This window comes from Bos javanicus, chromosome X (assembly GCF_032452875.1).
Source record: "Bos javanicus breed banteng chromosome X, ARS-OSU_banteng_1.0, whole genome shotgun sequence".
Classification (NCBI taxonomy): Eukaryota; Metazoa; Chordata; class Mammalia; order Artiodactyla; family Bovidae; genus Bos; species Bos javanicus.
Window position 1 is genome coordinate 78,347,382 of NC_083897.1, and position 9,684 is coordinate 78,357,065.

Genomic DNA, 9,684 nt, shown 5'->3' on the forward strand with positions numbered 1-9,684 from the left:
CATGTTGCTTAAACCCCTAAAAGTCTTTGTTTCTAAGTAAGTCATCACATTCGGATATGTGGATTTGACTGCCCCTTGATACTGGTATTCATTTAACTAATGGTGACTTTTATCATAGCTTCATTTCTTCTAGTGCCTAACTACAGAACCCTATCATTGGCATAGGAATACGGTTCCTTAGAATAATTTTGGAGTGGTCAATGCTACTTTGCCTCATACCCTCCCAGGGTTTTACTTTTAGTGTTGTTCATGATTCTGTTTGTAGCTCAAGAATGCCACTGAAAAGTTCATATTCTAGATAACAAAGTAAGCCAGTACACAGGCATCTTATTGAGGGAAATTTAATGAAAAGGACCATTACCTAGAACAGAGAACCTGGTAGATTAGAGTGGATTATAAACTATGTTGTTACGAGAGCTTCCTTCATAGCTCAGTAGAGAATCCGCCTGCAATGCAGGAGACGCTGGTTTGATCCCTGGGTTGGGTAGATCTGCTGGAGAAGGGATAGGCTACCCACTCCAGTATTCTTGGGCTTCCCTTGTGGCTCAGCTGGTAGAGAATCTACCCACTCTAGTATTCTGGCCTGGAGAATTCCATCGACTGTGTAGTCCATGGGGGTCACAAAGAGTTGGACACAACTGAGTAACTTTCACTTTCTTACTGTTAATGATCATTTAAAAAACAGGAAAGCTAGGGTCCAGTTTCTTTGAAGTCTTTAAATTCATTCAATGTTTAGACTGTGCAAATGGATTACTGATAGCTATGATATTTTCTGACTGCTGTAAGGTATTTTATTAAGTGTTATAAATTAATCCTCACATTGATTCTGAGGTATATTATTGCCACTCTATTTGATAATTTGCCCAAGGTCACATAGTGGCAGAGTATTTCCAAGTCAGATCTGATTTGAGAGCTTATTTTCACATTGTACTCTTAATTCTGCTGCCATAATACAGTCCCTAATTAGTTTTTTAAAATACTTGTCTCAAGTCCTAAGTATACCTAGAGTATACTTATGAGATATCATTTCTTAGAACAAACATTGGGGAAGTTTGCCAAGGAAAATTTAAAGGGCAAATCTGAGGAGGATTAAAGATCACATAGTGTAAATTCTGTAAATCACTTTGGGCACTGTATCAAGGGATTTCATTTCCAAAAGTTTGGAAGGAGGCAGGAATGTGTTTTACAAATTTTAATGTTAATGGTCATCTCAGTCTCATTAAATGTGCTCTTGGCCCTAGTTACAACGATTTGAAATAGGAAATGACTGGAAAAAAATTGCAGCCTTTTCTCTTAGTATGCCAACTACTTGATTGGCATCAAAGTCAATGCCCTTTAAAGTTGCTTTGGGCAACCACAGGCATTCAAAGAATGTCATTGTTGCTCAGAAGATATTTGGAACTTGTGAGCAACTGAGAGAAGCAGCCCTTATTCAGGTTTGTTCATGTTACTTCTATCCTTGAGATGAATCTTGGCTGTTTTGAAGAATTCTTTTTCTCCATGGAGATTTGCTACCAATAAGCAAATTCAGAAGAATACTATATGTACTCTGAAAGCAACCATGAACATGGCATTTCGAGTACTAGATTTAGACTAAGTTGCTGCCGAGGTGAGTGCTTTAAAATTATGATCACGTCTCACTCAACATTTAAACATGGAGAAATAGGATCCCTACTCACAGTTCAGTTCAGTCACTCAGTCGTGTCTGACTCTGTGACCCTATGACTGCAGCATGCCAGGTCTCCCTGTCCATCACCAACTCCCAGAATTTACTCAAAACTCGTGTCCATTGAGTTGGTGATGCCATCCAACCATCTCATCCTCTGTCATCCCCTTCTGCCCTCAATCTTTCCCAGCATCAGGGTCTTTTCAAATGAGTCAGCTCTTTGCATCAGGTGGCCAAAGTATTGGAGTTTCAGCTTCAACATCACTCCTTCCAATGAATATTCAGGACTGATTTTCTTTAGGATGGACTGGTTTGATCTCCTTGCAGTCCAAGGGACACTGAAGAGTCTTCTCCAAAACCATAGTTCAAAAGCATCAATTCTTTGGCGCTCGGCTTTTCTTTATAGTCCCAACTCTCAAATCCATACATGACGACTGGAAAAACCATAGCCTTGACTAGACAGAACTTTGTTGGCAAAGTAATGTCTCTGATTTTTAATATGCTGTCTAGGTTGGTCATAGCTTTTCTTCCAGTGAGCAAGCATCTTTTAATTTCATGGGTGCAGTCACCATCTGCAGTGACTTTGGAGCCCCCCCCCCCCAAATAAAGTCTGTCACTGTTTCCACCATCTCCCCATCTATTTGCCATGAAGTGATAGGACCAGATGCCATGATCTTAGTTTTCTGATCGTTGAGTTTTAAGCCAACTTTTTCACTCTCCTCTCACTTTCATCAAGAGGCTCTTTTGTTCTTCGCTTTCTGCCGTATGGGTGGTGTCATCCACGTATCTGAGGTTATTGATATTTCTCCCAGCAATCTTGATGCCAGCTTGTGCTTCATCCAGCCTGGGATTTTGGATGATGTACTCTGCATATAAGTTAAATAAGCAGGGTGACAGTATGCAGCCTTGACATAATCCTTTCCCGATTTGGAACCAGTCTGTTGTTCCATGTACAGTTCTAACTTGCTTCCTACCTGCATACAGATTTCTCAGGAGGCAGGTTGGGTGGTCTGGTATTCCCATCTCTTGAAGAATTTTCCACAGTTTCTTGTGATCCACACAGTCAAAGGCTTTGGCATAGTCAATAAAGCAGAAATAGATGTTTTTCTGGAACTCTCTTGCCTTTCTGATGATCCAGTGGATGTTGGCAATTTGATCTCTGGTTCCTCTGCCTTTTCTAAATCCAGCTTGAACATCTGGAGAATTTTGAGCATTACTTTGCTAGAGTGTGAGATTAGTGTAATTGTGCAGGAGTTTGAGCATTCTTTGGCATTGCCTTTCTTTGGGACTGTAATGAAAACTGACCTTTTCCAGTCCTGTGGCCACTGCTAAGTGTTCCAAATTTGCTGGCATATTGAGTGCAGCACTTTCACAGCATCATCTTTCAGGATTTGAAATAGCTCAACTGGAATTCCATCACCCCCACCAGCTTTGTTCATAGTGATGCTTCCTAAGGCCCACTTGATTTTGCATCCCAGGATGTCTGGCTCTAGGTGAGTGATCTCACCTTCATGATTATCTGGGTGATGAAGATCTTTTTTGTATAGATCCTACATGTATTCTTGCCACCTCTTCTTAATATCTTCTGCTTCTGTTAGGTCCATACCGTTTCTGTCCTTTATTGTGCCCATCTTTGCATGAAATGTTCCCTTGATATCTCTAATTTTATTGAAGAGCTCTCTAGTCTTTCCCATTCTATTGTTTTCCTCTTTGAATTGATCACTGAGGAAAGCTTTCTTATCTCTCCTTGCTATTCTTTGGAACTCTGCATTCAAATGGGTATATCTTTCCTTTTCTCCTTTGGCTTTCACTTCTTTTTGGAGAAGGCAATGGCACTCCACTCCAGTACTCTTGCCTGGAAAATCCCATGGACGGAGGACCCTGGTAGGTTGCAGTCCATGGGGTCGTGAAGAGTCGGACATGACTGAGCGACTTCACTTCACTTTTCACTTTCATGCATTGGAGAAGGAAATGGCAACCCACTCCAGTATTCTTGCCTGGGGAATCCCAGGGATGGGGGAGCCTGGTAGGCTTCAGTCCATGGGGTCGCTAAGAGTCAGACACGACTGAGCAACTTCACTTTCACTTCTTTTCACAGCTGTTTGTAAGGCCTCCTCAGACAACCATTTTGTCTTTTTGCATTTCTTTTCCTTGGGGATGGTCTTGATCCCTGCCTCCTATACAATATCAGGAACCTCTGTCCATAGTTCTTCGGGGACTCTATCAGATCTAATCCCTTGAATATATTTCTCACTTCCACTTCTACTCTGAAAGCAACCAAGAACATGGCATTTCAAGTACTAGATTTAGAATAAGTAAATTGCTGCCGAGGTGAGTGCTTTAAAATAATGATCACGTCTCATTCAACATTTAAACGCGGAGAAATAGGATCCCTACTCACAAGAAGCAGGTATTTCAATGGGGAAACGTGAAGTATTACAAAAACCTTAAAAGATACACATAGCATAATTATCCATCCCCATGGCAAATGGTGTTAGAGGGGAGCATTGAGGAGTAATGGAGTGAACAAGGGCCCATCTGAATTTAGAGTTTGTTTCCTCAGCTAATAGATAAATGTATGTTGTGCTCCCACTGTGTACTAGGGATTGTGCTGGTCCGAGGTTTCTCTTCCCCTTGTTTTTGGCGGACCCAAAGCCTCTGAAATATTGTTGAATTTCTCAGTGGATAAGCTGACTGATGCAAAAAATGCAGTTTCCCCTATCTATACCAAATGTTCTAGAATAGTGCTGTCTAGTGGGAATAAAATGCAAGTCACATGTAATTTTAAAATCTGTAGCAGCTACATTGTTGTTGTTTAGTTGCTAAGTCGTGTCCAACTTTGACCCCATGGACTGTAGCCCGCCCAGCTTCTCTGTCCATGAGATTTCTCAGGTAAGAATACTAGAGTGGGTTGCCATTTCCCTCTCCAGGGGATCTTCCTGACCCAGGGATTGAACCCATGTCTCCTGCATCGGCAGGCAGATTCTTTACCACTGAGCCACCTAGGAAGCTCCATCAGCCATGTTACAAAAGGAATAAAGATAATAGTTGCAATTAATGTTAATACTTTTATTTCACCCATTAAATAAAAATATTTAAATGTGATCCATATAAAAAGTAAGATACTTACATTGGGTTTTTTTCATAGTGAATCTTCAAAATCTGGTATTTTACACTTACAGTATGTCTCATTTTGGACAAAGCACATTCCAAATGCTCAACAGCAACAAGTGGCTAGTGGCTACCATATTGAACAGTGCAGTTCTAGAACAATATGGGAGAGATTGATTAAAGTGCAAATGGTGTTAAGTTTTAAAAGTTCACCTGTAGATATGCACACTTCATCTGCTCATCTACACTACCTTAGAACTAAACAGACATTATGCTGCTAATTGTGTATCAAAACTGTGGCTTAGAATGTCTATCCAAGCTTACAAAACTACCATCTTTCTTCTCCCCTTCTAGGGTTAAAAGAATACACTGCCTACCAAAGCTTGGACATTAATAATTAGCAAAATGGACTTCCCCTGGTGGTCCAGTGGTTAAGACTGAGCTTCCACTGCAGGGAGCATGGGTTCAGTCCTTGGTGGGGAACTAAGATCATGCATCCAACATGCCACATGCCACGCAATAAGAAAAAAAGTTTGAGATAAAATATTTAAACAATTAGCAAAAGACTAGCTGGTTGAGGGCTCTTATGATTAAAAGTTAGAGAGGCCCATCACAACTATAGTATTACATAGCAGCTAATAAACAGCAGTTGTTACATTTACTACATTTACTTATTGCAGAATAAGCACCCAAAGTTTCATGTACTTCTCTTAGTTATGTTAAAGTAATACAAATAATTTCCAAGGAGTGCTCTGTCCTCTGCATGGGTGACAAACCTATCTACAGCTCTTGAATCAGACTGCTTACTTGGAAGAAGCCAGAGGAGCCCATCATTCAGCTTCTTTCAGGATCTTAGGTGTAGCCCCTCTAGATTAAAGGTGAAAATTAAGGAAGAGTCACTCTGTTTTGTCTTGGCTCTGCCCTTCCTGGGAGAAGGAAAAGAACGGAAGAGTGTCTGAGGCTCTGTTAACAAAGTACAGATTATTCCTAAGGAGAGACCAACTTGGCAACTAAGCCCAAATTCTGCCCTCCTGTTCAAATTAAAAAGAAAACATCCCTAATAATACTATCTTCTCCAGCATCTGAGTTAATCCCTTTTCTCCACATGTGAGGACCTGTAGCGTCTGTATTTTTAAACAGGAAAATCATTCAGCCTTATCTACTAAGTAGGAGTATATCCCAAGATTCATTTCAGCACTATTACCTAACAGCCCTTGTGCAGATATTGACTTCGCAGGTGGTGCAGTGGGAAAGAATCTGCCTGCCAGTGCAAGACGGTCCCTGGGTCAGGAAGATCCCCTAGTGGAGGAAATGCCAACCTGCTCCAGTATTCTTGCCTGGAGAATCCCGTGGACAGAGGAGCCTGACAGAGTCCATGGGGTTGCAAAGAGTCAGACATGACTGAGCACAGCACAGCAGCATTATACAGATATAGGCCCTTTCTCCATTATTTTTTAAGTCTGAGGTCAAAATCACTTGGGGAAAAAGATGGAGAAGCCATTCTTGTTCTTTCTTTCCATCCCACCCCAAAATGTTCCCTTCAGTTCACGCTATTGGTACATTTGATTTTGAATACCTTATAAGTTAACTGTCCAGCATATATTAACTGTGCCTGGAGTAGACCTTATTTTCTGTTTAAAATGCCAGTGTATAAATCAGCCTAGAAACTTGAGTGGGCAAGATTCCTGACCCTGACATCTTCGGATGACCTGAAATATCTACACACAACTGTTACAGAGAGGTACTGGGGAACCCACTCCACACCGTGACTTATAGCACCCACCCTCCAATCACCAGTATTGTATACACACTTTGATTTCACTGAAAGGTTAATGTAAAGTGTCAGCATAGGCCTAAAAGGGAAAGGGAAGGAGAAATGGATATGGATTGAAGAACTGATAAATTCAGTTCAGTTCAGTTGCTCAGTCGTGTCCTACTCTTTGCCACCCCATGAACCGCAGCATGCCAGGCCTCCCTGTCCATCACCAACTCCCGGAGTTCACCCAAACCCATGTCCATCGAGTCGGTGATGCCATCCAACCATCTCGTCCTCTTTCATCCCCTTCTCCTCCTGCCCTCAATCTTTCCCAGCATCAGGGTCTTTGCAAATGAGTCAGCTCTTCGCATCAGGTGGCCAAAGTATTGGAGTTTCAGCTTCAACATCACTCCTTCCAATGAACATCCAGGACTGATCTCCTTTAGGATGGACTGGTTGGATCTCCTTGCAGTCCAAGGGACTCTCAAGAGTCTTCTCCAACACCACAGTTCAAAAGCATCAATTCTTTGGTGCTCAGCTTTCTTCACAGCCCAACTCTCACATCCATACATGACCACAGGAAAAACCATAGCCTTGACTAGATGGACCTTTGTTGGCGAAGTAATGTCTCTGCTTTTTAATATGCTGTCTAGGTTGGTCATAACTTTCCTTCCAAGGAGTAAGCGTCTTTTAATTTCATGGCTGCAATCACAATCTGCAGTGATTTTGGAGCCCAGAAAAATAAAGTCTGCCACTGTTTCGTCTGTTTCCCCATCTATTTGCCATGAAGTGATGGGACTGGATGCCATGATCTTAGTTTTCTGAATGTTGAGCTTTAAACCAACTTTTTCACTCTCCTCTTTCACTTTCATCAAGAGGCTTTTTAGTTCCTCTTCACTTTCTGCCATAAGGGTGGTGTCATCTGCATATCTGAGGTTATTGATATTTCTCCTGGCAGTCTTGATTCCAGCTTGTGCTGCTTCCAGCCCAGTGTTTCTCATGATGTACTAATAAGCAGGGTGACAATATACAGCCTTGATGTACTCCTTTTCCTATTTGGAACCAGTCTGTTGTTCCATGTCCAGTTCTAACTGTTGCTTCCTGACCTGCATACAGGTTTCTCAAGAGGCAGGTCAGGTGGTCTGGTATTCCCATCTCTTGAAGAATTTCCCACAGTTTCTTGTGATCCACGCAGTCAAAGGCTTTGGCATATAAAGCAGAAATAAATGTTTTTCTGGAACTCTCTTGCTTTTTCCATGATCCAGCGGATGTTGGCAATTTGATCTCTGGTTACTCTGCCTTTTCTAAAACCAGCTTGAACATCTGGAAGTTCATGGTTCACATATTGCTGAAGCCTAGATGTGTTGAATACCTACCTCTTTATTGACCACTGAACTAAGCCTTTTTCCCCCTACACTTCCCCTCTTATTTGATACAACAATTGGGGGGGCAATTGAATACTTTCATTTCATGACTGAAATAGAACCATGGGTTAAATAATTTGCTCCAGGTCCCACTGCTAGTACTGATTGTCAAATTTTTTTTTTTTTATTGGCATCTATATCGCAGGTACCATTCTAAGTGTAAAGGATACAATGGTGAACAAGACAAAGGCCCTTGCCTTCATGGAACTTACATTTTATTAGGGAGGGGCAGATACATTCGTAAACGTAAGTGAAGACAATGACTAAATGCTGGGGAAAAATTAAATTGTATGATGTGATTGTGACTGAGATGGAATAGGGTGTTTGGAGAAGACCTCTCTGAGGAGGTGATACAAACCAATACCTGAATGAAGAGGATTAGGGTTATTCCAGTCCCAGAAAATGAGCTCTGCTCATTATTTGGAGGGAGGAAAAGGAGCAATGTTGGAGGATGGAAACCTGTAACAGATGAGTAAGGGACAATTCTTGAGGGTTTTATAGCCCAGGGAAGGGAGATAGGATTTTATTCTGAGATGAGAAGCTGTTGGAGTCTTGATCATGGGAGTGAAGTGTTCTGATTTTAACTCCTAAGTGGCAAAATCAAAGACAGACCTGACTCTAGCTTGCCTGCATGTTCCATAATACCACGTAAGACTCTCTCTTCCCTGCCCCTTTACTTCCAAGTGTAAGTGCTGGAAAAACTAAGTCCATACTACCCTGTTGAAGTACATTATGCTTTTGATTTCTCTTTCTAGATTTCTTTGTTTTCCTAACAATGTGGCTTTTATGTTATTTTATTCTAATCTGATTCAAATGACTGTTTTCTGCCATCACTGAGAAATTCTCAAGTAATAGAACCCAATGCCACAAATACAGTGTAACAAGCTCTTCTCGCTGAAAACTAGGCTAACATTGCTCTGTTTTTCTTTGCTAGTACCTGTAGGGGGCAGGGTTGTCCATATAATGAGCCAAAGAGAAATCTGAGTTTTAAATTTTTGTGTAGGCTAAATTCAACAAGCTCAGGTGAATCTAGTAAATTTAACATACATTTATGGATTAGCTAATATGCCTTGGCATATTACGATTGACAGTCTCTCAGTTCAGCTGTCTGCATCTAGGCAGGTCTAAATTTAAACCATCCCAAGAGAATTGGTAGCTTAAAAATTGGGGACTCTGGATTGAAAGATTCCAGCTATTTATTGGACATAGGTCCCTAACCTAACCATGAGAAAAGGGGTCCCAACCTCAGTGTACAAGTTACTAGTTCATCTTCTGGGTTTCAGATATAGTGCCAAAGGAAAGGAAGTTCTGGACTATAGCATAGGAAAGAAGCCAAAATACACAGAAATTGGGTAGTTTTCTACTCATTATGGTGACATAAATTGCTTCATTAGTCTAGTTGGTAGATCCATGTTGTAGTCCTATTACCTCATGTCTCTGCCATCACTAGTTGTTGGGATGGGTCTAACGGTGACTTCATAGCCATATTCCTCCTGGACCCAGCCAAGTCCAGAGAGATTTAGGGCTGTAGGTGAGTGCGCATGGAGCCTGGCTCACTTGCAGAGGTATCTCCTCAGATTAAGCAACAAGTTTTGGGAAGAGGCCCTAGTTCAATTTCTGGTTCTAACCTTGACCTAAGTTTATGTGACAAAGGACACTGCAAATAGCATATTTGACATGGACCCTAGTCCTGTGCAAGAAAGACACTTGGCTAGGAATTTTACCTC